This window comes from Tachyglossus aculeatus, chromosome 2 (assembly GCF_015852505.1).
Source record: "Tachyglossus aculeatus isolate mTacAcu1 chromosome 2, mTacAcu1.pri, whole genome shotgun sequence".
NCBI lineage: Eukaryota > Metazoa > Chordata > Mammalia > Monotremata > Tachyglossidae > Tachyglossus > Tachyglossus aculeatus.
The window spans coordinates 146212403-146239298 of NC_052067.1; the positions used below are offsets into that span (position 1 = coordinate 146212403).

Genomic DNA, 26896 nt, shown 5'->3' on the forward strand with positions numbered 1-26896 from the left:
AACCAAACTTTATGCAAATTTATGAAACCACACACTGAGACTAACTCTCCCAGTGTCACAGTTTACATGTGCTGGTAGTGAGTTCAGCATTTCTGAAGACTCATTAGGATAGAGCTGAATTTATTGTTTAAACCATTCTGGGTCAGTTCCCTTATGGTTTGAAAAGATTAGTGGCTAATTTAGTCCAAGGAAGTCAATTTGCATACTGAAAGGATCAGGCTGTGCATAACTAGATGAAACCAGGAAAACACAATTAGGATGAACCAATTCCAAAATAATGTCTTGCATTAGATCAGAAGATCAACAAGCCCTGTTCTGGAAGAACTTGTACAAATTGGAAGTATCTTAGAATCAAAAGATATTTCCAAGGTAAATTTAGACTCAGAGCACAAGCCACAGATATTGCCAGCTCCCTTTCATCACTTCGTGATTCAGGAAATGACCCTTTCTGCACCCTAGCATCCAGAAAGGCGCACTAAGTCATGCCTGCAAAACAGCTGCCTAAGGATATTTCCCTAAAGCTGTCTGGATCCATGATCACTATCTTCCCTGCCTAAGCAAAATGGAGACAGGGTGCATTAGCATGTGTTTTAAAATAGTTCTATTGTACTCTTGGAGTTTTTAGTTCAGTTCTTTGATCAGAGTAAGTGCCCAATAAACAATATTGATTGAATGAATAATGGCTAATCTAGTCCCAAGAAAGCTTGAAAACTCCAGCCTGAGTAACAAGGAAGACTCTTTCAGATGGAAGAAGAATTAAAGATGGAGCAGAGCATTTGCTTTAGTAGAAAGACTGAACCTGAAAGGAGACAGGGACACAGGGAAATGAAAGGAGACAGGGACACAAGGGAAGTTCATGGTATTGCTATTGTTGAATATTTGCTCCATTCTTCCTACTTCTTTTTCCCTCCTTTTCTCTGAACTACTTTAAGTCTTCTGAGATTCAATCCCTTCCTGTCAACCCACACTCAGTTGATCAATCAATGGTATTTATTGACTGTCAACTGTGTGCAGAGCACTTGGGAACACATAATACAATAGTCTTCTTTTTCTTCTTTTTCTTTCTTTATGGTATTTGATAAGCACTTACTATGTGCCAGGCACTGTTCTAAATACTGGGGTAGATACAGGCTAATCAGGCTGGATGCAGTCCATACCCACATGGGGCTCACAGTCTTCATCCCCATTTTACAGATGAAGGAACTGAGGCCCAGAGAAGAAACATGACTTGCTCAAGTTCACGCAGCAGACAAGTGGCAGGGACAGGATTAGAACTCAGGTCTTTTTGACTCCCGGGCCTGTGCTCTATTGACTAGGCAATACTGCTTTTCTGGAGTTAATAAACATGATCCCTGACCACAAGAAGCTTAGAGTTTTACAGTCCACCAGTCCCTCTTTCTTTTAGGGATGGGAATTCCTCAGGAGTCTACCACAAATCTTCTAAATCTGTTGCACTGTACTCTCTAAAGTGCTCAGTATGGTGTTCTGCACATAGTAAGTGCTCAATTCATTCATTCATTCAATCGTATTTGTTGAGTGCATACTGTGTGCAGAACACTGTACTAAGCACTTGGAAAGTACAGTTTGGCAACACATTCATTCATTCAATCATATTTATTGAGTGCTTACTGTGTGCAGAACACTGTACTAAGCACTTGGAAAGTACAATTTGGCAACACATAGAGACAGTCACTACCCAACAACGGGCTCACAGTCTAGAAGGGGGAGACGGACATCAAAACAAAACAAATAGACAGGTGTCAATACCATCAGAATAGATAAATAGAATTATAGCTATATACACATCATTAATAAAATAAATAAAGTAATGAATATGTACAAATATACACAAGTGCTGTGGGGAGGGGAAGGGGGTAGGGCAGAGGGAGGGAGTGGGGATGATGAGGAGGGGAAGAGGAGGAGAGGAAAAGGGGGAGCTCAGTCAGGGAAGGCCTACTGGAGGAGGTGAGCTCTCAGTAGGGCTTTGAAGGGAGGAAGAGAGCTATTTTGGCAGATATGTGGAGGGAGGGCATTCCAGGCCAGGGGGAGGATGTGGGCCGGGGGTCGACAGTGGGACAGGCGAGAACAAGGCCCAGTGAGGAGGTTAGCAGCGGCAGAGGAGTGGACAGTGTGGGTTGGGCTGGAGAAGGAGAGAAGGGAGGTGAGACAGGAGGGGGCGAGGGGATGGAGAGCTTTGAAGCCAATTGTGAGGAGTTTTTGCTTGATGTGAAGGTTGATAGGCAACCACTGGAGATTTTTGAGGAGGTGAGTGACATGCCCAGAGCGTTTCTGTAGAAAGATAATCTGGACAGCAGAGTGAAGTATAGACTCAAGCAGGGAGAGACAGGAGGATGGGAGATCAGAAAGGACCCCGATGCAGTAATCCAGTCGGGATAGGACCAGAGACTGAACCAACAAGGTAGTGGTTTGGATGGAGAGGAAAGGATCTTGACAATGTTAATAAATACCAATAAATACCACTGATTGATGTGCCCCAAAGCACTTATGTGCCCCATCGTACTTATGTACCTATCTGTAATTTATTTATATTAATGTCCTTCCCTGTCTCAGGACTCAAAGTTCTATGTGGACAGGGAATGTGTCTGTTCTACTTTTAGATTGTACTCTCCCAAGTGCTTAGTACAGTGCTCTGCACACAGTAAGTGTTCAATAAATATGATTAACTGACCGACTGAGAATGTAAGTGGTACTGTCCAAGTCATTAGCTTTATAATCACTTCTTCTATGCAGCTTTTCAAGTCCTGAGGACCGAAGACCAAGGTTTATAACATTATTTCCGACAGGCAACCCCAGCATCTGTCCTTCATCTCTGAAAATGATGCTGCTGACATTTATGGTGTGCCCATGTATGTGGAGATAACTGAAAACATGGCCAAATTGACAGAACTCAGGTTTGGGAATCAGGATAATTTTTCCTAGTTCCAGCCCTGCTACTCATCCCTAGGTAACCTTGGGCAAGTCACTTAATGTCTCTATGTCTCAGTTTCCTCATCTGTAAAGTGAAGATAAAATACCCATTCTTCCTCCCTCTTAGAACATGAACCCCATGGGGGACAAAGTCTGTGTCCTGTCAGATTTCTTGGGTCTAACCAGTGCATAGCGTACTTCTCGGCACATAGTAAGTGCTTCATAAATATCTTTAAAAAACCCAACCCAACCCATTCCACACTGTGTGCAAAGAAGCATTTCTTTGCTGAGCTGATGCAGGGCTTGCTATTGTTTTTGTCTCTGCCTTTGGGTATTCTGAACTTCCCAAAGCCCCTACACAAGGAGAAGAAACCTTTTTTGCAATCGCTGCACATCAGACTAGTCTGCCAAGAAGCTGAGAAGGAGCATGGCTTAGTGGATAGAGCACAAAACTGGGAGTCAGAAGACCTTGGTTCTACTCCTGCCTCTGACACTTTCATTCATTCATTCAATCATATTTATTGAGAGTTTACTGTGTGCAGAGCACTGTACTAAGCACTTGAGAGAGTGTCAACTTGTACTTCCCAAGCGCTTAGTACCACGCTCTGCACACAGTAAGTGCTCAATAAATACAATTGAATGAATGAAAAAGAGTACGATACAGTACAGAGACATATTCCCTGCCCATAACAAGCTTAAGGTCAAGAGAAAGGGCGACAGACATCAATACCAATAAATGAAATTACAGATAGGTTTATGAGCGCTGTGGAGCTTGGCCTCTTTAATGGGCTCCTCATTTGCCCTCAAAATGCAGTGTCTCCTGGAAGTTAGAGCACGGGCCTGGGTGTCAGAAGGACCTGAGTTCTAATCCTGAATCCACCACTTGTCTGTTGGGTGACCTTGGACAAGTCACTCAACCTCTCTGTGCTTCAGTTACCTCATCTACAAAATGGGGATTAAGACTGTGAGCCCCATGTGAGAAGCAGTGTGGCTTAGTGGAAAGAGCACGGGCTTTGGAGTCAGAGGTCATGGGTTCAAATCCCAGCGCCACCAATTGTCAGCTGTGTGACTTTGGGCAAGTCACTTCACTTATCTGGGCTTCAGTTACCTCAACTGTCAAATGGGGATTAAGACTGTGAGCCCCCCATGGGACAACCTGATCACCTTGTAACCTCCCTAGAGCTTAGAACAGTGCTTTGCACAGAGTAAGAACTTAATAAATGTCATTATTAGCATTATTAGCCTTATTATTATTATTATTATTATTATTATTATTATTATTATGTGGGACATGAACTGTGTCCAACCTGATTACCTTGTACCTACCCCAATGCTTAGAACATATAGTAAACATTAACAAATACTATTAAAAAAAATTGTAGTTCTGCGTCTCCTTCTCCAGCTGCACCCACTCCCTTGGGGAACTCATTCCCTCTCATGATTTCAACTACCATCTCTATGTGATGATGATTTACTAATCTACCTCTCCAGCACTGATTCATTCATTCATTCATTCATTCATTCATTCATTCAATCGTATTTATCGAGAGCTTACTGTGTGCAGAGCACTGTACTAAGCGCTTGGGAAGTACAAGTTGGCAACATATAGAGACAGTCCCTATGCAACAGTGGGCTCACAGTCTAGAAGGGGAAGACAGAGAACAAAACAAAACTACATTTCTTCCTTTCTTCAGGACATCTCTACTTAGATATCTCGCTGATACCTCAAATTCAACATGACCAAGACAGAACTCATCTTCCTGTGGAATCTTTCTCATCATCGAGCACACCACCACTCTCCTTTGTCTCACTAAACCGTAACTTTGGCATTATCTTTGACTCCTTGATTTCATTCACTCTGCTTATTCAGTTTGTCACCAAAGGCGGTCATTCTATCTTCAAAACATCTCTAGAATCCAGCCTTTCGCCCCCAATCACAATGCTGCTATGCTGATCCCAGCACTTATTTATCCTGCCTTGACAAAGCCATCAACTTCCTAGCCCACCTCCTTGCTTCCTGTCTTTCCCCTCTCCAGTGCATTCTTCATTCTGTTGCCATAAGGATCACTTGTCTAAAGCACCACTCAGTTAATGCCTCTCCTCTCTTCAGAAACCTCCAGCAGTTTCCCATCCACCTCCCCATCAAACAGAAACCCCTTACCATCAGCTTTGAGGCATTCAATTAGTTCTCCCCCTACTACCTTTTCTCACTGATTTCATACTAAAACTACATCCTGAAAACTAACCCATTCTTTTCACTTCAGTAATTCTGCAAGTGGAGCTTATAGCCTAGAGGGAGAAGTTTATAATCTAGAGGGATCCCGGAATCTTTCATTCTACTCATGTATCTTGCCCATCAAAACTGTGTGGCAATAACCTTTGCTTCATTGTTAGTGCACTGACTCATTGTGGGCAGGAACATGCCTACCAATGCTATTATACTCTCCCAAGCACTTAGTACAACGTTCTGCACTCGATAAGTGCTCAATAAATATGATTATTGAATAATAGTAATGATTGCGGCATTTGTTAAGCACTTACTATGTGTAAGGTTCTGTACTAAGCGCTGGGGCGAATACAAGTAAATTGGGTTGGACACAGTCCCTGTCCCACATGGGGCTCATAGTCGTAATCCCCAAACTAAGCCCCCCTTTTCCTCTGCTCCGCCTCACTTCCCCGTCACCTCGGCTCACTCTGTTTGCCCTATCCCCTCTCCGCCCCAAAGCACTTGTATATCTATAATTCTATTTATTTATATTAATTCTGTTTACTTGTTTTGATGTGCATATTCCTATAATTCTATTTATTTATATTGATGCCTGTTGACTTGTTTTGATGTCTCTTTCCTCCCTTCTAGACTGGAAACTCCATGTGGGCAGGGTTTTTCTCTCATTATTGCTGAATTGTGTTTTCCAAGCACTTAGTACAGTGCTCTACATACAGTAAGAGCTCAGTAAGTATGATTGAATGAATGAATTTTTTAGATGAGGTAACTGAGGCACAGAGAAGCTAAGTGACTTGCCCAAGGCCACACAGCAGACAAGTGGCAGAGCTGGGACTAGAACCCAAGACCTCCTGATCCCCAGGCCCATGCTATAGCCACTACAATGTGCTGCTTCTCTAGTGATTCTAATGATTCTCTAATGATTGATTGATTGATCTCAGCAGTAGTGATCTAAGTTGTATTAAGTGCTTGGGAGAGTATAATAAAACAGCGTTGGTAGGCACGTTCCTGCCCACAGTGAGTCAGTGCACCAACAATGAAGCAAAGGCTGTTGCCATACAGTTTCGACGGGCAAGATACATGAGTAGAATTAAAGATTCCAGGATCCCTCTAGACTATAAACCTCTCCCTCTAGGCTATAAGCGCCCCTTGCAGAATTACAGAAGTGAAAAGAATCGGTTGGTTTGTAGGATGTAGTTTTAGTAGGAAATCAGTGAGAAAAGGTAGGAGGGGGAGAGCTGATTGAATGCCTTAGAGCTGATGGTAAGGGGTTTCTGTTTGATGGGGCGGTGGATGGGAAACCGCTGGAGGTTTCTGAAGAGAGGGGAGGCATTAAGTGAGTGGTACTTTAGACAAGTGATCCTTATGGCAATGATCTTTACATTCAATATGCTTCCTAGGGAATGCTTATAAAGATGCTGTAGAATCTGAATGTCCCAGCTGTAATAATAATAATGATGGCATTTATTAAGCGCTTAGTATAATAATAATAATAATAATGGCATTTATTAAGCACTTACTATGTGCGAAGCACTGTTCTAAGTGCTGGGGAGGTTACAAGGTGATCAGGTTGTCCCACGGGGGCTCACAGTCTTAATCCCCATCTTTCCAGATGAGATAACTGAGGTACAGAGAAGTTAAGTGACGAGCCCAGTGTTGGGTAGGGACTGTCTCTATATGTTGCCAACTTGTACTTCCCAAGTGCTTAGTACAGTGCTCTGCACACAGTAAGCGCTCAATAAATAAGATCGATTGATTACCAAAAGTCACACAGCTGACAATTGGTGGAGTCGGAATTCAAACCCATGACCTCTGACTCCAAAGCCCATGCTCTTTCCACTGAGCCACGCTGCTTCTCTGCAGCATGACCTCTGCAGCTGACAATTGGTGGAGTTGGGATTCAAACCCATGACCTCTGACTCAAGAGCCCAGGCTCTTTCCACTGAGCCAGGTCACATAGCAACATAGAAAGCTGGCATCTTTTATTCATTGTTTTGGAATTTAACTTGATAATGCATTGTGGTCAAATGCTGCCGTAATTCATTCTGATCTCCCTTAGCCAGGTTTCTACTAATGTTTTGTCTAGCTGGGTGTTGTTAAACAGTGTGCCATCTAGGTAGCAGGATTAAGGGGTAGGATTCAGCTCCATGTTTCAGTTGAGAGGCTATTGTTGGGCATAATTTTCCTGGTTCGGGCTGATATAGAGCTTTGCATTTCTTCAGGTCTATCGTCAGACCATAGTGCTGGATGATACCTGCAAAGTAATCCGCAATCATCTTCGCTACATTTCTCGTGAGTTCAGTTATCAGTGTGGAAGCAATGTGGTCTAGTGGAAAGAGCATCATCATCATCATCAATCGTATTTATTGAGCGCTTACTATGTGCAGAGCACTGTACTAAGCGCTTGGGAAGTACAAATTGGCAACATATAGAGACAGTCCCTACCCAACAGTGGGCTCACAGTCTAAAAGGGGGAGACAGAGACCGAACATACTAACAAAATAAAATAAATAGAATAGATATGTACAAATAAATAAAATAAATAAATAGAGTAAAAAATATGTACAAACATATATACATATATACAGGTGCTGTGGGGAAGGGAGGGAGGTAAGATGGGGGATGGAGAGGGGGACGAGGGGGAGAGGAAGGAAGGGGCTCAGTCTGGGAAGGCCTCCTGGAGGAGGTGAGCTCTCAGCAGGGCCTTGAAGGGAGGAAGAAAGCTAGCTTGGCAGATGGACAGAGGGAGGGCATTCCAGGCCCCGGGGATGACGTGGGCCGGGGGTCAATGGCGGGACAGGCGAGAGCGAGGTACGGTGAGGAGATCAGCAGTGGAGGAGCGGAGGGTGCGGGCTGGGCTGTAGAAGGAGAGAAGGTAGGTGAGGTAGGAGGGGGCGAGGTGATGGACAGCCTTGAAGCCCAGGGTGAGGAGTTTCTGCCTGATGCGCAGATTGATTGGTAGCCACTGGAGTTTTTTGAGGAGGGGAGTGATATGCCCAGAGCGTTTCTGGACAAAGATAATCCGGGCAGCAGCATGAAGTATGGATTGAAGTGGAGAGAGACACGAGGATCGGAGATCAGAGAGAAGGCTGATGCAGTAGTCCAGACGGGATAGGATGAGAGCTTGAATGAGCAGGGTAGCGGTTGGGATGGAGAGGAAAGGGCGGATCTTGGCTATGTTGTGGAGCTGAGACCGGCAGGGGCCTGGGAATCAGAGGACCTGGAGTCTGACGTGGCTCAGTGGAAAGAGCCTGGGCTTTGGAGTCAGGGGTCATGGATTTGAATTCTGGCTTAGCCAACTGTCAACAGTGTGTGCCTTTGGGCAAGTCACTTAACTTCTCTGTGCCTCAGTTCCCTCATCTGTAAAATGGGGATTAAGACTGTGAGCCCCCCGTGGGACAACCTGATCACCTTATAACCTCCCCAGTGCTTAGAACAGTGCTGTGCACATAGTAAGTGCTTAATAAATGCCATTATTATTACTATTATTATTATTAATCCAGGCTCTGCCACTTCCTTGCTGCGTTACCTTGGACAAGTCGTTTCATTTATCTGTGCCTCAGTTTTCACATTTGTAAAATGGGGATTCAATCTCTGATCTTCTTTCTACTAGATTGTGAGCTCCATGTGGGAGAGGGGTTGTAACTAAATTGATTATCTTGCATCTACTTCAGCACTCAGTTCAGTGTTTGGCATATAGTGAGCAGTTAAATACAATAATAATAATTACTATTATTATTATCAAGGGGGTGACCCACCTCAACGATTCATATGGCTCTCAGGAGTTAGAAACCCAGCAGTCCATGATTTATCTAGCACTGCATCTATCAACTCTATTGTATTATTCGTTCAATCATATTTATTGAGCTCTTACTGTGTGCAGAGCACTGTACTAAGCTCTTGGGAAGTACAAATCGGCAACATATAGAGACGGTATTATATTCTCCTAAGCACTTAGTACCATATTCTGCACACAGTAATTCCTCAGTAAATTTCATGGATTAATCAATAGCCCCGGTTACACCACACAGTCCAGAGAAGTTCAACAATGACAGTGCTGTAGCATGTTCAAAAGCAAAACAGTTCATTGTAATTGTCAATAAACAAACCACAGTAGTGTTACACTAATGTGAGATTGAACTCAACACTCAAACAAGAAAAAAAGCACCTGAAAATGATTGAAATCAAGGTAACACTGGTGCAAACCAGTTTTGAATTCTGTTATTAGGTCTTCTGTTTTGGAATACCTGTATTATTTAACAGACTGGTAGATTTTGTCAGTCCTTCTCTGTATTCTTGAAAAGGCTAACCCAAGAGACTGGCTGGCAACAATTGGTAATGTTGGTTTGTAGAATTTGGTTTCACAAAAATCCAAGATCATATGACATGGGATACTAAATTGAAAGCAATGGGAAGCCTATTCCAGTAATCTCCCTGTACCCTCTAGCAAGATGGTTATCAATTTTCAAAATTCTATATCTATCAATCCACCAATGGTACTTATTGGGCACTTACTTTGTGCAAAGCACTTCAGTAAGCATTTGGGAGAATACGGTAAAGTAGGTAGAGACGACTCCTCCCCTCAAGGAGCTTCCCTTCTCCAGCTCTACTTCGTCCTTCCTAAGATGCCGCAAGCAAGCTAAATTGCAGTATTCTAGGTGCAACTGAAATGTGGCAAGTTCTTATAAAAAGTGAGTGATTTATGGGCTAAACTCATATGAGAGCAATTATTCCCCTCATTTTCTTCTGCTTTGACTCAGTATTCTGGTTGTCTGTGGCGGTAAATATATCTGTCTCTGTGAATGTGTGGGTCAGAGTGACTGCCAGTGAGAAAACACACACATACACACACAACACACACATCTTTCTGTTTGTCTTCCTCAGATTGTCTGCAGAACACTACCAAGAACCTCTGTACTCTCACATATCTCCCAAGTGCTTAGTACAGTGCTCTGCACACAGTAAGCGCTCAATAAATATAATTGAATGAATGAATGAATGAATCTCTATGCTCACACACATCATGTGGATAGCATATGGATGTTTTTTGTAGTAATATCAGAAGCAGCATGGCTCAGTGGAAAAGAGCACGGGCTTTGGAGTCAGAAGTCATGGGTTCAAATCCTGGCTCTGCCAACTGTCAGCTGTGTGACTTTGGGCAAGTCACTTAACTTCTCTGGTCCTCAGTTACCTTATCTGTAAAATGGGGATTAAGACTGTGAGCACCCCGTGGTACAACCTGATCACCTTGTAACCTCTCCAGCGCTTAGAACAGTGCTTTGCACATAGTAAGCACTTAATAAATGCCATTAAAAAATATGCTCTCCTTTTTTCTATTTTGTGCTAATAATTACCCAGGGCACGGGAAGCTTTTCCCTGGGGAAAATCATTTTTACAGAGGAAAATTCCCTTTGAAGCAATTTTAATTTTTTTGAAAAACAAAATAAAGAAAATTTTTCTCAATGAGATCTCCACTCCCCCTCTAGATTTTAAGCTCCTCCACTACTGTTTGTAGGCTCCTTCACTAGATTGTAAGATCCTTCACTAGTCTGCAAGGTCCTAGAGGGTAGAGATCATATTTACCAGTTCTAGTATATTGTACTCTCCCAACTGTTTAGTATAGAGCTCTGCACACAGTAAATTCTCAATAAATACCACTTCTTGATTGACTGATTTAACCCTTTTTCCCCAGGAAGGTTGATTCTTTTCCTATTTTCTCATTTTAAACTGATGCTATCACAATGTTTGCCTTAATGTGGTGTTCCTCTTGGAGAACAAGTCAACCTGATCTTTCAGATTAAGATTTCTTATTCATTTTTAACAGAATTTGAAGAGAGATTGTAAAAAGGAGAGTCACCTTGTAAAAAAAATTTGCAGAATCCAAAGGAATGGTAGGAGTAGAGACGCAGCATGGCCTAGTGCACTTAACAAATGCCATCATTATTATTATTATTAGTGGATGGAGCACAGGCCTAGGAGTCAAAAGGATTTGGGTTCTAATCCCACTCTGCCGCTCGACTGTTGTGCAAGTCACTTAATTCTCTATGCCTCAGTTCCCTCTTCTGCCAAATGGGGATTAAGACTGTGAGCCCCATGTGCGACAGGGACTGTGTCCAACCTGACTAGCTTGTATCTATCCCAGCACTTAGTATAGTACCTGGTACACTGTAACAAATGCCATAAAAAAGTAGAATGCCAGAAAATGGGAAAAAATGTTTGCAAAAAAAATCCAAAACAAAACAAAAACACACCAAAGGCTGAGAAAAACACTAAAATGCGGACTGTGCTTTTGAATTTTGTATTATTTAATCTGGTGTCTGAGCCATATAAACTCAGAGCAAGGCTCCTCATAGTACATTCAGTACTATAAATCATTGGCATAATGATTTAACAATTCCTTTGTAGCCAAATGATATAACAATTACCTTGTAACCAAATGATCTAGCAGTTCCTTTGTAATTTGTCATGTCAAGGCCTAGTCTTTCAAAACCTCCTTGACAGATTTCTAGTTAATGGAGAATAGACATAAAATAACTTAATAGCTATAAACTGGGCCAGTGTCTCTATGTATGTTCATTCTTCCCTACATAAAATAATTCTCAGATAATTTTATGGGGAAAATGTGCTCTTTCCATAAGGTTTTGCCCTATAATAATTGTTTTTAGGCAATAAACCAAGGGTTGACTGAGATCTCCTAAACCTGTAATTAAAATGTTGAAAAAGCCCTTTCAATCCATGTGCAATTTATTTATCCTCAGTAAATGGTGATCATTTTTTCCCATATTGTCATCTGTACTACTTTTCAGTCTTTAATTTCCATCAGTACATTTCAATCTTTAGTCAAACAGGCTGTCTCATCCTCAGAGGAGGAAAAAAGTTCAGCCTTCACGAATGGTTTTGTTTTATATAAAACTTCATCTGATAAGAATGGAATGAAACCCATGCAAATACTTGACACGTTGTTGACACCAAATCTTCTAATCATAGCAAACCTAATTCCCCATGGTCCTAAACTAGATTTGATGTGAAGACCTCTATCCTCAATAGATATGTTTGTTACAGCTCAAGAAAGTATCAAATCAATCAATCTAGAATTTATTGAATGCACACTGTGTGCGAAATACTGTCCTAAAGTGTCTGGTAGTGTAGGATACACTACAACAGAATTGGTAGACACATTCTCTGCCCACAAGGAGCTCAAAGTCTAGAGGTGGAGGTGCACATTAAATTCAATTAAGGATATGCACTTTAATGCTGAGGGGCTGAGGGTTGGGTGAATAAAGGGTGGAAATCCAAGTGCAAAGAGGATGCAGAACAGAGAGGGAGTAGGGAAAATGAGAGTTAAATCAGGGAAGGCCTCTTCAAGGAGATATTATTATAATAAGGCTTTGAAGGAAGGGAGAATGATTGTCAGCTGTGAAGGGGGAGGGAGGATATGGATGAAGGGTCAGTGGCTAGATAGCCAAGATCAAGGTATGGTGAGTAGGTTGGTGTTAGAGAAGTGATGGGAGCTTCTGCTGCATGAAGAGGAGGACTGGCAACCACAGGAGGTACTTAAGGAGTGGTGAAACATGGTTTAGGTGTTATTTTAGAAAAATGATCTGGGAGCACAGTGAAGTATGGATAGAGTGGCAAAACATGGTCTAAGTGTTTTTTTAGAAAAATGATCCCAGAGCACAGTGAAGTATGGACTAGAGTGGGGAAAGACAGGGGGCAAGGAGGTCAGCAAGAAAGCTGGGATAGCTTAATTGCTTGGATTAATGTGGTAGCAGTTTGGAAGGAAGAAAGGGCAATTTTTGTGATTTGTGAAGGTCAAACTGGCAGAATTTATTGCTAGATTGAATATGTAAATTGAATGAGAGAGATGAGTCAAGGATAATAATATTGATGGTATTTGTTAAGGGCTTACTATGTGCCAAGCATTGTTCTAAGCTCTGGGGTAGATACAAGGCAATCAGGTTAAGAAGCAGCATGGCTCAGTGGAAAGAACACGGGCTTTGGAGTCAGTGGTCATGGGTTCAAATCCCACCTCCACCAGTTGTCAGCTGTGTGGCTTTGGGCAAGTCACTTAACTTCTCTGTGCCTCAGTTACCTCATCTGTAAAATGGGGATTAAAACTGTGATTCCCCGTGGGACAACCTGATCACCTTGTAACCTCCCCAGCGTTCAGAACAGTGCTTTACACATAGTAAGCACTTAAGAAATTCCAAAAAAAGGCAATCAGGTTGTCCCACGTGGGGCCCAGTCTTAATCCCCATTTTACAGATGAGGTAACTGAGGCCCAGAGAAGTGAAGTGACTTGTCCAAAGCCACACAGCTGATAAGTGGCAAAGCTGAGAATAGAACCCATGACTTCTGACTCCCAAGCCTGGGCTCTTTCCACTAAGCCACGCTGCTTCTCATAAGTTCCGGGCTTGTGAGACAGGAAGGATGGTGATGCTGTCTTCAGTGACGGGAAAGTCAAGGGAATGGCAGAATTTGAGGAATCCTGTTTTGGAGATGTTGAGCTTGAGGTGCCAGTGGGGCAGCCAAGTAGAGGTGTCCAGAAGGCAGGAGGAAATACAAGGCCACAGAGAAAGATCAGGGCTGGAGACGTGGATTTGGGAATCCTCCACATCGAGATGGTAGTTGAAGCTGTGGGAGCAAATGAGTTTGCCAAGGGAGTGGGTGGAGATGGAGAATAGAAGGGGATCCATAACTACACTTTGAGGGGCTCCCACAGTTAGAGGGTGGGAGATAGTGGAAGGGCCCACAAAAGAGATTGAGAATGAGTGGCCAGATAGATAGGAGGAGAACCTGGAGAGGACAACATCACCTCTGCTGCTAACCTACTCAATCAATCAATCAATCATATTTATTGAGTGCTTACTGTGTGCAGAGCACTGTACTAAGCGCTTGGGAAGTACAGGTCAGCAACATATAGAGACAGTCCCTATCCAATAGTGGGCTCACTGTGCCTTGTTCTCGCCCGTCCCACCGTCGACCCCCAGCCCATTTCCTTCCCCTGGCCCGGGATGCCCTCCCTCCACACATCCTTCAAGCTAGCGCTCTTCCTCCCTTCAAAGCCCTACTGAGAGCTCACCTCCTCCAAAAGGCCTTCCCAGACTAAGCCCCCTTTTTCCTCTCCTCCTCCCCATCCCCCCAACCCTACCTCCTTCCACTCCCCACAGCACTTGTATATATTTGTACAGATTCATTACTGCATTTATTTTACTTGTACATATTTACTATTCTATTTATTTTGTTAACGGTGTGCATATAGCTTTAAATCTATTTGTTCTGACGATTTTGACACCTGTCTACATGTTTTGTTTTGTTGTCCATCTCCCCCTTCTAGACCGTGAGCCCGGTGTTGGGTAGGGACTGTCTTTATATGTTGCCGACTTGTACTTCCCAAGTGCTTAGTGCTCTGCACACAGTAAGCGCTCAATAAGTACGACTGAATGAATGAATGAATGAACTAAAGCGAAGGTTGGATAAACTGAGGAGAAGCAGTGTGGCTTAGTAAATAGAGCATGGGTTTGGGAGTCAGAAGGACCAGGATTTTTAATCCATCCTTTGCCACCTGTCTGCTGCGTGACCTTGGGCAAGTCACTCTACTTCTCTGGGCCTCAGTTACCTCATCTATAAATTGGAGAGTAAAGCAGTGGGGCCCGGGACTGTGTCCAACCTGATTTGCTTGTATCTCCCGCAGAGCGTCGAATAGCGTTTGACATATAGTAAGTCTTTAACAAATACCATCATTATTATTATCTTTGTGTTATAATGTTTCCAGAAGAAAGAGGTGGTCCGCAGTGTCGAAGAAAACTGGGAGGCCGAGGAGGAATAGGATGAAGTCGACAATAGAAACATCAGTGAAACCAGCTGCTCTCAAAGGGGAGGTGGCACAACATAGTGGAACACTGACGGTCTGGAAACCAGAGGACCCGAGTTCGAATCTGGGCTCTGCCACCAACTTGCTGTGTGACCTTGGCCAAGTCAATTCATCCCTCTGCACCTCAGTTTCCTCATATCTGCTAAATAATAATGATGGTATTTGTTAAGCATTTACTATGTGCCGAGCACTGTTCTAAGCTCTGGGATAACTGCAAGGTTAGCAAGTTGTCCCACATGGGGCTCACAGTCTTCATCTCCATTTTACAGATGAGGGAACTGAGGCACAGAGAAGTGAAGTGATTTGCCCAAAGTCAAGCAGCTGACAAGTGGTGGAGCAGGATTCAAACCCATGACCTCTGACTCCCAAGCCTGTGCTCTCTCCATTAAGCCACACTACTTATATAGTGATACCGGCTTTTCTACCTACTTCACACGATCGTCGTGAGGGTAAACATAAGATAAAACTAAGGTGACAGTGCTTTCGGGATATAATTACTAAGGCATTTCTTTCTTTGGGCTTGACATAATTTAAAACATTATTTCATTACTCCAGTAAAAGTCGTGTTTTTGTTTTGGAAAGGAGAAGAGTAAATGTACTTTTCACAAGTGCTTACATTTTGTATGCAATCATCATAGATTTGATTTAAGTCCAGCATCTCTGTTCACTTGTGAATTGTGTTTTCTCTTTACTCTGTTTGTCCACATTACTCCAAATAGGCAGATTTATTTTTAACTTAAATTGTCCTTTCCCATTTTTGGTTCAGTTTGTTCCACAAAACAGCCCAAAAGGACATGTAGTGATTTAAATCTGAATGAGAAAGTCTAAACAAATGCAGAAAATTATTATTATTTGAGTTTTTCTTCCTCTAAGTGAAAATGTGTATATTCGTGATTGTTTAATCCACTGAGATATATAGTTCCCCCACAATTAGCTCTTTGTATACACAGTCAAAACCTCTCTTTTCACAGAATGTGAAGAGAAATAATACGTTCATACCCTTGAAATCCCCACAGCTGAGATTGGTTTTCACGTGCTTTAAAAGCAGTAGAGTGAAAGGAGGTATAGTAGCTACACAAGCTAATCATTATGGTTTTTGAAAAGAAAAAAACCCAGTAAAACAAAAGACTGCTTTGATGTTGCTCATCCTTAATACAACAAGGAGTTTGTATTTTGGTTACCTAAGACCCTGCCTACCATCTCTTGATGCTTTCTTTAGATGGCCAGAACTACTTGGACTTTAGTAAACTAGGGCATGGGAATTATTTTAGGGGTTCTCCATATTCTGTGCTATGGCCATCTGGCCAAACACTTTTGATATTTGAAACATACAGGTTTTGAACAAAGGCACCTTTCTGGAAGCTCTTTCTGGAAGTTTTTTCTTCCCTTTAAAGTCTAACACATTTTAAGTGGGATAGTTGTTCAGGAAAAGCCCTACCTGATTACATTAAAAAAAAAACCAATATGATATATCCTCCTTTTCTTTTTATCCATGTCAGTAGAAGCCCTTTGATAGGGACATCTTAGAAATTCAACTCTAACAACAGCAGTGCATCATCATTTTCATTGGCGATAGGATTTGAAACATGAAACCTGAAAAGAAGGCAATTAAAGAACACCACTTTCATATCAGTATGCCACTAAGAACAATATTAGCAGTAGAGCCTGATTTCTGAATGAATGAATGAGTCCTATGTGCCCAGGATATTCAAAATCTATTTTGAATTAGTCAGATTCCCATTTATTATAATGAATGTAAATCCTTGGATGAAACTGTAAAAATAGCTAATTGCAATGGTATATTTGTGTCTGGAACATCAGCTTGACTACGTTCACAGACCTGAAGTTGGATGATCCCAGAATGTCTGCAGTGTGAGAAAGAGAATTGCTCCGTTTCCTCTCTTTCCTTTTCCTAATAATTGTGATTTTTGATAAACACACACTACATGTCCAGCACTGTACTACGCAGTTGATAATAATAATTGGAATTTGTTAGGAAGCAGCGCAACGCAGAAGCAACGCTGTCGAGAAGCAGTGTGGCTCAGTGGAAAGAGCCCGGGCTTTGGAGTCAGAGGTCATGGGTTCAAATCCCAGCACCGCCAATTGTAAGCTGTGTGACTTTGGGCAAGTCACTTCACTTCTCTGTGCCTCAGTTACCTTATCTGTAAAATGGGGATTAAGACTGTGAGCCTCCTGTGGGACAACCTGATTACCTTGTAACCTCCCCAGCGCTTAGAACAGTGCTTTTCATATAGTAAGCACTTAATAAATGCTATTATTATTATTATTATTAAAGAATGGTATTTATTAAGTGCTTACTGTGTGCCAAGAACTGTACTAAGGAAGCAGCATTGTATAGTGGGTAGAGCATGAGACTGGAAGTCAGAAGGCTGTGCATTCTAATCCCAACACTGCCACTTGTCTGCTGTGTGACCTTGGTCAACTCACTTGACTTCTCTGTGTCTCAGTTACTTCTTCTGTGAACCCTATGTGGGACAGGGACCGTGTCCAACCCGATTTGCTCGTATCCACCCCAGTGCTTAGTGCAGTGCCTGGCAAATGGTAAACACTTAACAAATACCACAGTTATCATTACTATGATTACTAAGGGCTGGGGTAGAAACAAAATAATCAGGCCTGCCTTAGTTTCTGCTCCACATGGGACGTGCAATCTAAGTAGGAGGGACAACAGGTCCTGATGACACCTCCAACTAAGCATGTCCCAAAGACAGCTCTTTAACTTCCCACCCAAACCGTCTTCCCCCTGTTTTTCCAACCACAATAGACAATACCACTATCTCCTCTGCTTCTAAAGCCTGTACCCTTGTCCATGACAGACCTCTCTCTCTCATACAGCTCAAATATTCAATCTGTCTCAAATCCTGTTGCTTCTATCTCACAACATCACTAAATTCCACCCTTTCCATTCCATCTAAATTGCTACCATGCTGATTCAAGCGCTTATCCTATCCCACCTTGATTACTCCCTGCCTTCCGTCTCTCCCAACTTCGGTACATATTTCATCCTGCTGTACAGATGATTTTTCTAAGAAATTTCAGTCCACATCTCTCCACTCTTCAAGAACTTCTAATGGTTGCCCATTCACCTCCACCTCTAAAAGAAACTCTTTACTGTCAGCTTTAAAGCACTCAGTTTACCCCCTCCTACTGATCTTCTATTACAGTCCAGCATGCACACATCACTCCTCTAATATAAGTTTGCATACTTTGCCTCCATCTCATCTATCTTACCACTGGCCCCTTTCCCCCAACCTCCCTCTGGCTTGGAACTCCCTCCCTCTGCATATACACCACACCACCACTCTCTCCACCTTCAAAACAGCGTGGCTCAGTGGAAAGAGCAGGGCTTTGGAGTCAGAGGTCCTGGGTTCAAATCCCAGCTCCACCACCTGTCAGCTGTGTGACTTTGGGCAAGTCACTTAACTTCTCCATGCCTCAGTTACCTCATCTCTAAAAATGGGGATTAAGACTGTGAGCCCCACGTGGGACAACCTGATCACCTTATAACCTCCCCAGTGCTTAGAATAGTGCTTTTTTTGAAGCAGCATGGCTCAGTGGAAAGAGCACGGGCTTGGGAGTCCGAGGTCATGGGTTCAAGTCCTGGCTCCGCCACTTGTCAGCTGTGTGGCTTTGGGCAAGTCACTTCACTTCTCTGGGCCTCAGTTACCTCATCTGTAAAAATGGGGATTAATATTGTGAGCCCCACATGGGACAGCCTGATCACCTTGTAACCTCCCCAGTGCTTAGAACAGTTCTTTGCACATAGTAAGCGCTTAACAAACACCAAAATTATTATTATTATTATTAAGGTCACATCTCCTCTGCAGAGGCCTTCCCCAGTTAAGCCCCCTTTTCTCCAGCTCCCTTTTCCTTCTGCATTATCTATGCTCTTGGATCAGTACCTGATTCATTCATTCATTCATTCAATCATATTTATTGAGCACTTACTGTGTGCAGAGCACTGTACTAAGCGCTTGGGAAGTACAAGTTGGCAACATATAGAGACAGTCCCTACCCAAAAATGGGCTCACAGTCTAGAAGAGGAAGACAGACCACACTTAGAGCAGTGCTCGGCACATAGTAAGCACATAACAAATGCCACCATTATTATTACATATTCCCAGACTGAACCCCGTTTTCCTTCTCCTCCCCTTTCCCCCAACCTACCCTCTTCCCCCTCCACAGCACTTGTATATATTTGTACAGATTTATTACTCTATTTATTTTACTTGTACATCTTTACTATATTTATTTTGTTAATGATGTGCATATAGTTGTAATGCTACTTATTCTGACGGTTTTGACACCTGTCCGCATGTTTTGTTTTGTTGTCTGGCACCCCCTTCTAAACTGTGAGACCGTTGTAGGGTAGGGACTGTCTCTATATGTTGCCTACTTGTACTTCTCAAGCACTTAGTATAGTGCTCTGCCCACAGTAAGTGCTCCATAAATACAATTGAATGAATGAATGAATGAATAGTCTTTGAGCACTTGGTATTCATCCCTCCCTCAGCTTCCCTGTACTTATTTTTATATCTGTAATTTATTTATTTATATTAATATATGTCACCCCTTCTAGACTGAAAACTTAGTTGTGGTCAAGGAACGTTTCTACAAATTCTGTTGAATCATTAGTCTTCCAAATCTTTAGTACAATGTTCTACCCACAGTATGCACTCAATCGATACCACTGATGGCTTGATTTAAAAAAAAAATAGTATTTGTGAAGCATGTACTACATGCCAGGCATTGTATTAAGTGCTGTGGTAGGAACAAGACACTTAGGTTGGACAGAGTCCCTCTGTTCCTCACAGGGCTCACCGGTCTTAATCCTCATTTTACAGATGAGGTAACTGAGTCACAGAAAAGTGAAGTGACTTTCCTAAGGTCACACAGCAGACAAGTGACTGAGTCTGGATTAGAATCCAGATCCTCTGATTTATAGGACCATGATTTTTCCACTTGGCCAAGAGATATCAATCAATCATATTTATTGGGGACTTACTGTGTGCAGAGCACTGTACTAAACCCTTGAGAGAGTACAGTATAACAGAGTTGGTAGACACATTCCTTGCCCACAGGGAGCTCATAGACTAGTGGGATAATCCAATCAGATAAAGCACTTGTCCCACATGGGGCTCACAATCTAAAGAGAAGGGAGAAAAGATACTGAATGCCCATTTTACATATAAGAAAACTGAGGCACAGAAGAGCAAAGTGACTTAAGTGGCAGAGCTGGGATTAGAACTCATATCCTCTGAATCCCAGGCCAGTGCTTTCTTAACTAGGCTAAGATGCTTCTCTATGCTCCCAATGTCTTCCTTAATATAATGGAATTATATAATTCCTTAATAGAGCCCCTTTATCCTCTCCTCCTCCTCATCCCCCCTGCCCTACCTGCTTCCCTTCCCCACAGCACTGGTATTTGTTAGAGAAGCAGCGCGGCTCAGTGGAAAGAGCCCGGGCTTTGGAGTCAGAGGTCATGGGTTCAAATCCCAGCTCCGCCACTTGTCAGCTGTGTGACTTTGGGCAAGTCACTTCACTTCTCTGGGCCTTAGTTACCTCATCTATAAAATGGGGATTAAGACTGTGAGCCCCCCATGGGACAACCTGATCACCTTGTAACCTCCCCAGAACTTAGAACAGTGCTTTACACATAGTAAGCACTTAATAAATGCCAGTATTATTATTACAGATTTCTTACTCTATTTATTTTACATGTACATATTTACTATTCTATTAATTTTGTTAATGATGTGCATTTAGCTTTAATTTTATTTGTTCTGATTACTTGACAGCTGTCCACATGTTTTGTTTTGTTGTCTGTCCCCCCCTTCTAGACAGTGAGCCCGTTGTTGGGTAGGGACCATCTCTACATGTTGCCAATTTATACTTTCCAAGCACTTAGTACAGTGCTCTGCACACAGTAAGCACTCAATAAATATGATTGAATGAATGAATATAATGCTTTAAGCCCAATTTCCTTCTTAAAATCACCCTTACTCATATAGCCAACAAATCAAAACCACTGTACTCATGAAAATATCCCCTTAGTAAAAATACCACTCTTTCCAAGGTTTTTTTAAACAAAACACGTGGATGATACGATAATGTTTCCCCTCCATAGTCTTTACTATCAATATCTAAGTCTAGAGTAGGTTTCAAAGAGATTCTGTTCAATAAGAAATTTGCAAAGTGAAGAGGAAAGGTCATCTGTTCTTTATGAAACTATTTAGTATTCCCATTGGAAGAAATCTAGAAAAATATACAATAAAGAAATTTAAACATAATGGATCCTTCTTTTTCCTTCTACTTGAATGTAAAAATTGTAATAATAATAATAATAATGGCATTTATTAAGTGTTTACTAAGTGGAAAGCACTGTTCTAAGCACTGGGGAAGTTACAAGGTGATCAGGTTGTCCCACGGGGGGCTCACAGTCTTAATCCCCATTTTACAGATGAGGTAACTGAGGCACAGAGAAGTTGTGACTTGCCCAAAGTCACACAGTTTGCAATTGGTGGAGCCGGGATTTGAACCCATGACCTCTGACTCCAAAGCCCATGCTCTTTCCACTGAGCCACGCTTTACTATCAATATCTAAGTCTAGAGTAGGTTTCAAAGAGATTCTGTTCAATAAGAAATTTGCAAAGTGAAGGGGAAAGGTAATCTGTTCCTTATGAAACTATTTAGTATTCCCATTGGAATAAATCTAGAAAAATATACAATATAGAAATTTAAATGTAATGAATCCTTCTTTTTCCTTCTACTTGAATGTGGGAAATTGTACTGTTACCAATTGTAAAATTCATGGAGTGTCTCTATGGAAGTACAAGCTAATTCCATAGTTCATTTTTCAATAAACTTCACTATGGAAATAAAAAATATTATGATGGAAATTCTCAACTGCAAGACCATAAACTGTAAATGTGTTGACATGAATTAATCTACATTGCTCACATTGAAGCTATTATGGCACCAACTGTTCATTATAATTAGCAGCACAATTAGAAAAGAACAAAAATATCTCTAGAAAGGAACTTTATGACAAATAATGAAAAACGCCTTCCTTTTTCTCTGCTTTTCTGTTTTCTTCTCAAGGTTGCCACCATTTTAAAGTTCTTACTCATGGTGTTGAGATTGGGGGCAAATATGAGCTTCATTAAGGAGATTCCAACAGAACTAGAATTTCATATTTTGTTCCAGTGAGGTTTATACCAAGCAAACTACTATATTAGGCACAAAATCCCACAACTTCTCCAAACTCAAAATAAGAAACTCAAGACCTTAAAATCATTCTTTTTTTCTTACTTAGGAACATAAAAAGGTATTGTGTTTGCAAAGCTTCCGAGATTTTGGGGAAACACTGTGACTTGGAATGAACTCAGGCCTGGGAATTAAGAGGTATTGGTTCTAAAGTCTGCTCTGCTGCTTGTGATTGTGGGCAATTTACTCAACTTCTCAGTGCCTCAGTTTCCTCACTTGTAAATGGGAGTAAAATTCCTGTTCTTCCTCCTCTTTGACCGTGAGCCCTATGTGGGGCAGGAACCATGTCTGATCTTACTGTACTATAACTACTCTGGCTGTTGGCACAGAATAGGCACTGAGAAGCAGCGTGGCTCAGTGGAAAGAGCCCGGGCTTGGGAGTCAGAGGTTGTGGGTTCAATCCCAGCTCTGCCACTTGTCAGCTGTGTGACTTTGGGCAAGTCACTTCACTTCTCTGTGCCTCAGTTACCTCATCTACAAAATGGGGATTAAGACTGTGAGCCCCCCGTGGGACAACCTGATAACCTTGTAACCCCCACCTTGCTCTCCCCCCTCTTCCCCATCCCCGCCTTACATCCTTCCCTTCCCCACAGCACCTGTATATGTGTATATATGTTTGTACATATTTATTACTCTATTTATTTTACTTCTACATATTTATTCTATTTATTTTATTTTGTTAATATGTTTTGTTTTGTTGTCTATCTCCCCCTTCTAGACTGTGAGCCTGCTGTTGGGTAGGGACCGTCTCTATATGTTGCCAACTTGTACTTCCCATGCTCTTAGTACAGTGCTCTGCACACAGTAAGGGCTCAACAAATACAATTGAATGAATGAATGAATGTTTGCACATAGTAAGTGCTTAACAAATGCCATTTTATGATTATTATTATTACTTAACAAATATCATTATTAGTATAACTAATCAAACCTGACTGCATAGAGGAGATAGTGTCACAGTTTTTTTTTTCTCCTTGGATAGCGCTGAAAGTAAAAAAAATGTCTTAATTGGAATGCCAGTGGTGACCAGGCTTTCTGGAGGATGGGGAGTGATGAAGGTGAGAGAGGGCATAATGGGAAGGGCTCGGATGGGAAATAGCTTCTCAGACTGTTGCTGGATTTTGTACTGGCTAGTCTGAAGGCAGTGAGTTACCTCAATTGATTGTTCACAGTCAGTTATAGATCAATCACCCTGTTCACTCTTCCTCCGACCTTCTCACTACACATTTTGGACTAATCTTGAGAAGTAGCAAGGCTCAGTGGCAAGAACCCAAGCTTGGGAGTCAGAGGTCATAGGATTAGAACCTAAGTGGCTCCTCCACTTTTCTGCTGTGTGACCTTGGGCAAATCACTTAACTTCTCTGTGCCTCAGTTTCCTCATCTTTACAATGGGGATTAAGACTGTGAGCCCCATGTGGGACAACCTGATTACCTTGTATCTACCCCAGCGCTTTGAACAGTGCTTGGCACAGAGTAAGCACTTAATTAATACCACCATTACTATTACACAGTCTTCCTGGTTCTCTTCCAACGTGGTCTGCCAGCCAGTTAGCCAGGAAGCCACTGAAGAAGGCACTGGGCCCACAGCCCAGGACCTTGGAGCTGAATAAAATGGAAGAGGCTCAGTGTAGTTCAAGGGTCCCAACCCTCTGATCCCACACCCCACCCAACCCCTGTCCTCTATGGTGGTCACGATTTTTCGGCCTTTGTCCTTTCTAAACCTGACATTTTCCACACTCGATTCTCCTCCCAAGGGATCTTCCCACGATGCTTTGTGGATAGCCTCCCAAGGGACCTTCCCATTATTCTTAGCCTCTAACCCCCAGGGCTTCCCTAGGCCCCATCAGACTGGACCTCCTTTCCTCTTCGTATCTTGGATATTGTCTTTATCCTCAGTTGGACTCTTCCAAGCCTTTTGGAAGAGAGCTCTGCACATAATAGGAGCTCAAACATATATGATGGATTAGTTGATATGCAACAGGGAGTAAAATGAGTGGGATTGGAGAGACACCCAGAGCACAGTCTCTTCTGCTGAATGTGCTTCCTATAATGAGAATGTGGAGCTTCCTGTGTTGAACACTGTGTTGAACCTGTATATATGTATATATGTTTGTACATACTTATTACTCTATTTTATTTGTACATATCTATTCTATTTATTTTATTTTGTTACTATGTTTGGTTTTGTTCTCTGTCTCCCCCTTTTAGACTGTGAGCCCACTGCTGGGTAGGGACTGTCTCTATATGTTGCCAACTTGTACTTCCCAAGCGCTTAGTACAGTGCTCTGCACACAGTAAGCGCTCAATAAATACGACTGATGATGATGATGTGCTGAATGCTTGGGAAAGTACAATTCAGCAATAAATGGACACATTCCCTGCACACAGCGAGCTTACAGTTTGGAGGTGGGAGACAATCACCAATAAAAATTAATAAATTACCATTACTGTGGGTAGGGAACATGTCTACCAAATCTGTTCTGTTGTCCTCTCCCAGGCACTTAGTACAACTCTGCTCAAAGTAAGCACTCAATAAATATCACTGATTGATTGAATTAGGGTAGCTGGGATTTTAATGCTATTAAGAGAGAAGTCATATTTTGAAGCATTATGTTGGCTACTATTTGTTCATTTTCCTGACCATGAAAGCAGCTTCCTATAATCCACATGCGGTTATACAAAGGTTCACTAAGCATGTTTCATTGGTTGTTTCTAAGCAGACCGTATGCCCTGCCTGTTTGCATCAGGATTTTTTTAGGTGTAATGGATTTTTATGGGCTTTTTCAGAGGTTAATGTACTGCAATCTGTTTGAGATTGTTGATGTAGAATTGAGACCCCTTGCTTGATCAGATCCTTGGTCTTGGCACATAGCTTAGGAGGAGCATGGCTAGATCATGGTCCTGGGAGTCAAAAGGACCTGGGTTCTAATCCTGTATCCTCCACTTGTCTCCTGCGTGGCCTCGCCCAAATCACTTACCTTCTCCGTACCCCAGTTACCTCATCTGTAAAATGGGGATTGAGACTGTGAGCCCCATGTGAGACAGGGACTGTGTCCAACTCTATTTCCTTGTATCCACCTCAGAGCTTAGCACACTGCTTGGCACATATTAAACACTTTAGAAGTACTACTACTACTACTACTATTATTATTATCTACTGGCAAAAACTGCCAAGTAGTAGTAAGAGTTTAATTGAGCATGTACTGAGTGTGATGAACTGTGCTAAGAGTTTAGGAGAGTACAAAGAACAAGACACACTTCCTGCCCTCAAGGAGATTACAACAAATGGGTTGCTCATGCGTACCTGAGATTTCAACTTCCAAAGAGGTTCCCATTGGTAAAGAAAGCATTGTTTGCAAGTACTGTGTTTACAACTACAAGGATGGAAATCCAATGCAGTTGGCATGGAATCTAGCAGGCACAGTAATTTCTGAACTGTGATCTCTCAATTTTTTAAAACGGTACTTGTTAAGAACTTATTACATTCCAGTCGCTGTACACTTAGTACAGGATAGTCAGATAAAGCACAGTTCTAGTCCCACGTGGGGCTCACAGTCTAGGTAGGAGGGAGGAGGATTTAATCCCCAATTTACAGCTGAGGTAATTGAGGCATAGAGAGAGGCTAAGTGACAAGCAATTGGCTAAACCCAGATCCTCTGACCTCTGGACTCAAGATCTTTCCACTAGACCACACTGATTCCCGATTTTTCTTGAATCTTTCAGTCACCTTCACCGAACAGTGCCTTCACTAACTCAGGAGAGGGAATGGACAGCTTTATTTGGATCAAGCCTAAAAAGGCTTCACTGAACTCTTGACTGGGATATTAAATAGATGGGATATGGGAGGGTTTGAGTTTTAACTCCAATATCTGAACTGTGGCCTTTAAGGAATCTGGGCTCACTTAAAGGAGTTAGACCGTCTGAGAGGAGTAGCATGGGCTTGAGAGTCACAGAACCTGGGTTCTAATCCCCATTCTGGTAGTTGCAAACTGTGTGACCTGGGACCATTCACTAGAAGAAGCATAATGGATAGAGTACAGGCCTGGGAATCAGAAGGTCATGGGTTCTAATCCCAACTTGGGAGACTTGTCTGCTGTGTGACCTTGGGCAAGTTACTTCACTTCTCTGTGTCTCAGTTACATCATCCGTAAAATGGGGGTTAAGACTGTGGCCCTATGCAGGACAGGTACTGTGTTCAACATATTTTCTTGTACCCACCCCAGTGATTAGTATAGTGCCAGGCACATAGTAAAGGCTTAATAAGGACAGAATTATTATTATTATTAATTTCTGTCCCTCTGTTTCCTCGTCTGTAAAATGGGTATTCAGTTAGCTTCTTCACTCAATTGTATTTATTGAGGGCAGAGTACTGTACTAAGTGTTTATTCTACCTCATACTTAGACTGCGAACCCCAAGTGGGAGAAGATTGTGGCCCACCTGATCAACATATGTCTAGCCCGGTACTTGACACATAGTAAGCACTTAACAAATGTAATGATAATTATATTTGTCAGAGATAATACTAATAATGGTATTTTTTAAGCACTTACTATGTGCAAAACACTATTCTAAGCACTGGGGA

At 42.1% G+C, this 26896-nt stretch overlaps 1 protein-coding gene across 1 annotated transcript in view; it reads right to left on the minus strand.

Annotated features, from left to right (window-relative positions):
- The window catches only part of SYT10 (synaptotagmin 10), a 116038-nt gene that overhangs the window by 14714 nt on the left and 74428 nt on the right, over positions 1–26896 (minus strand).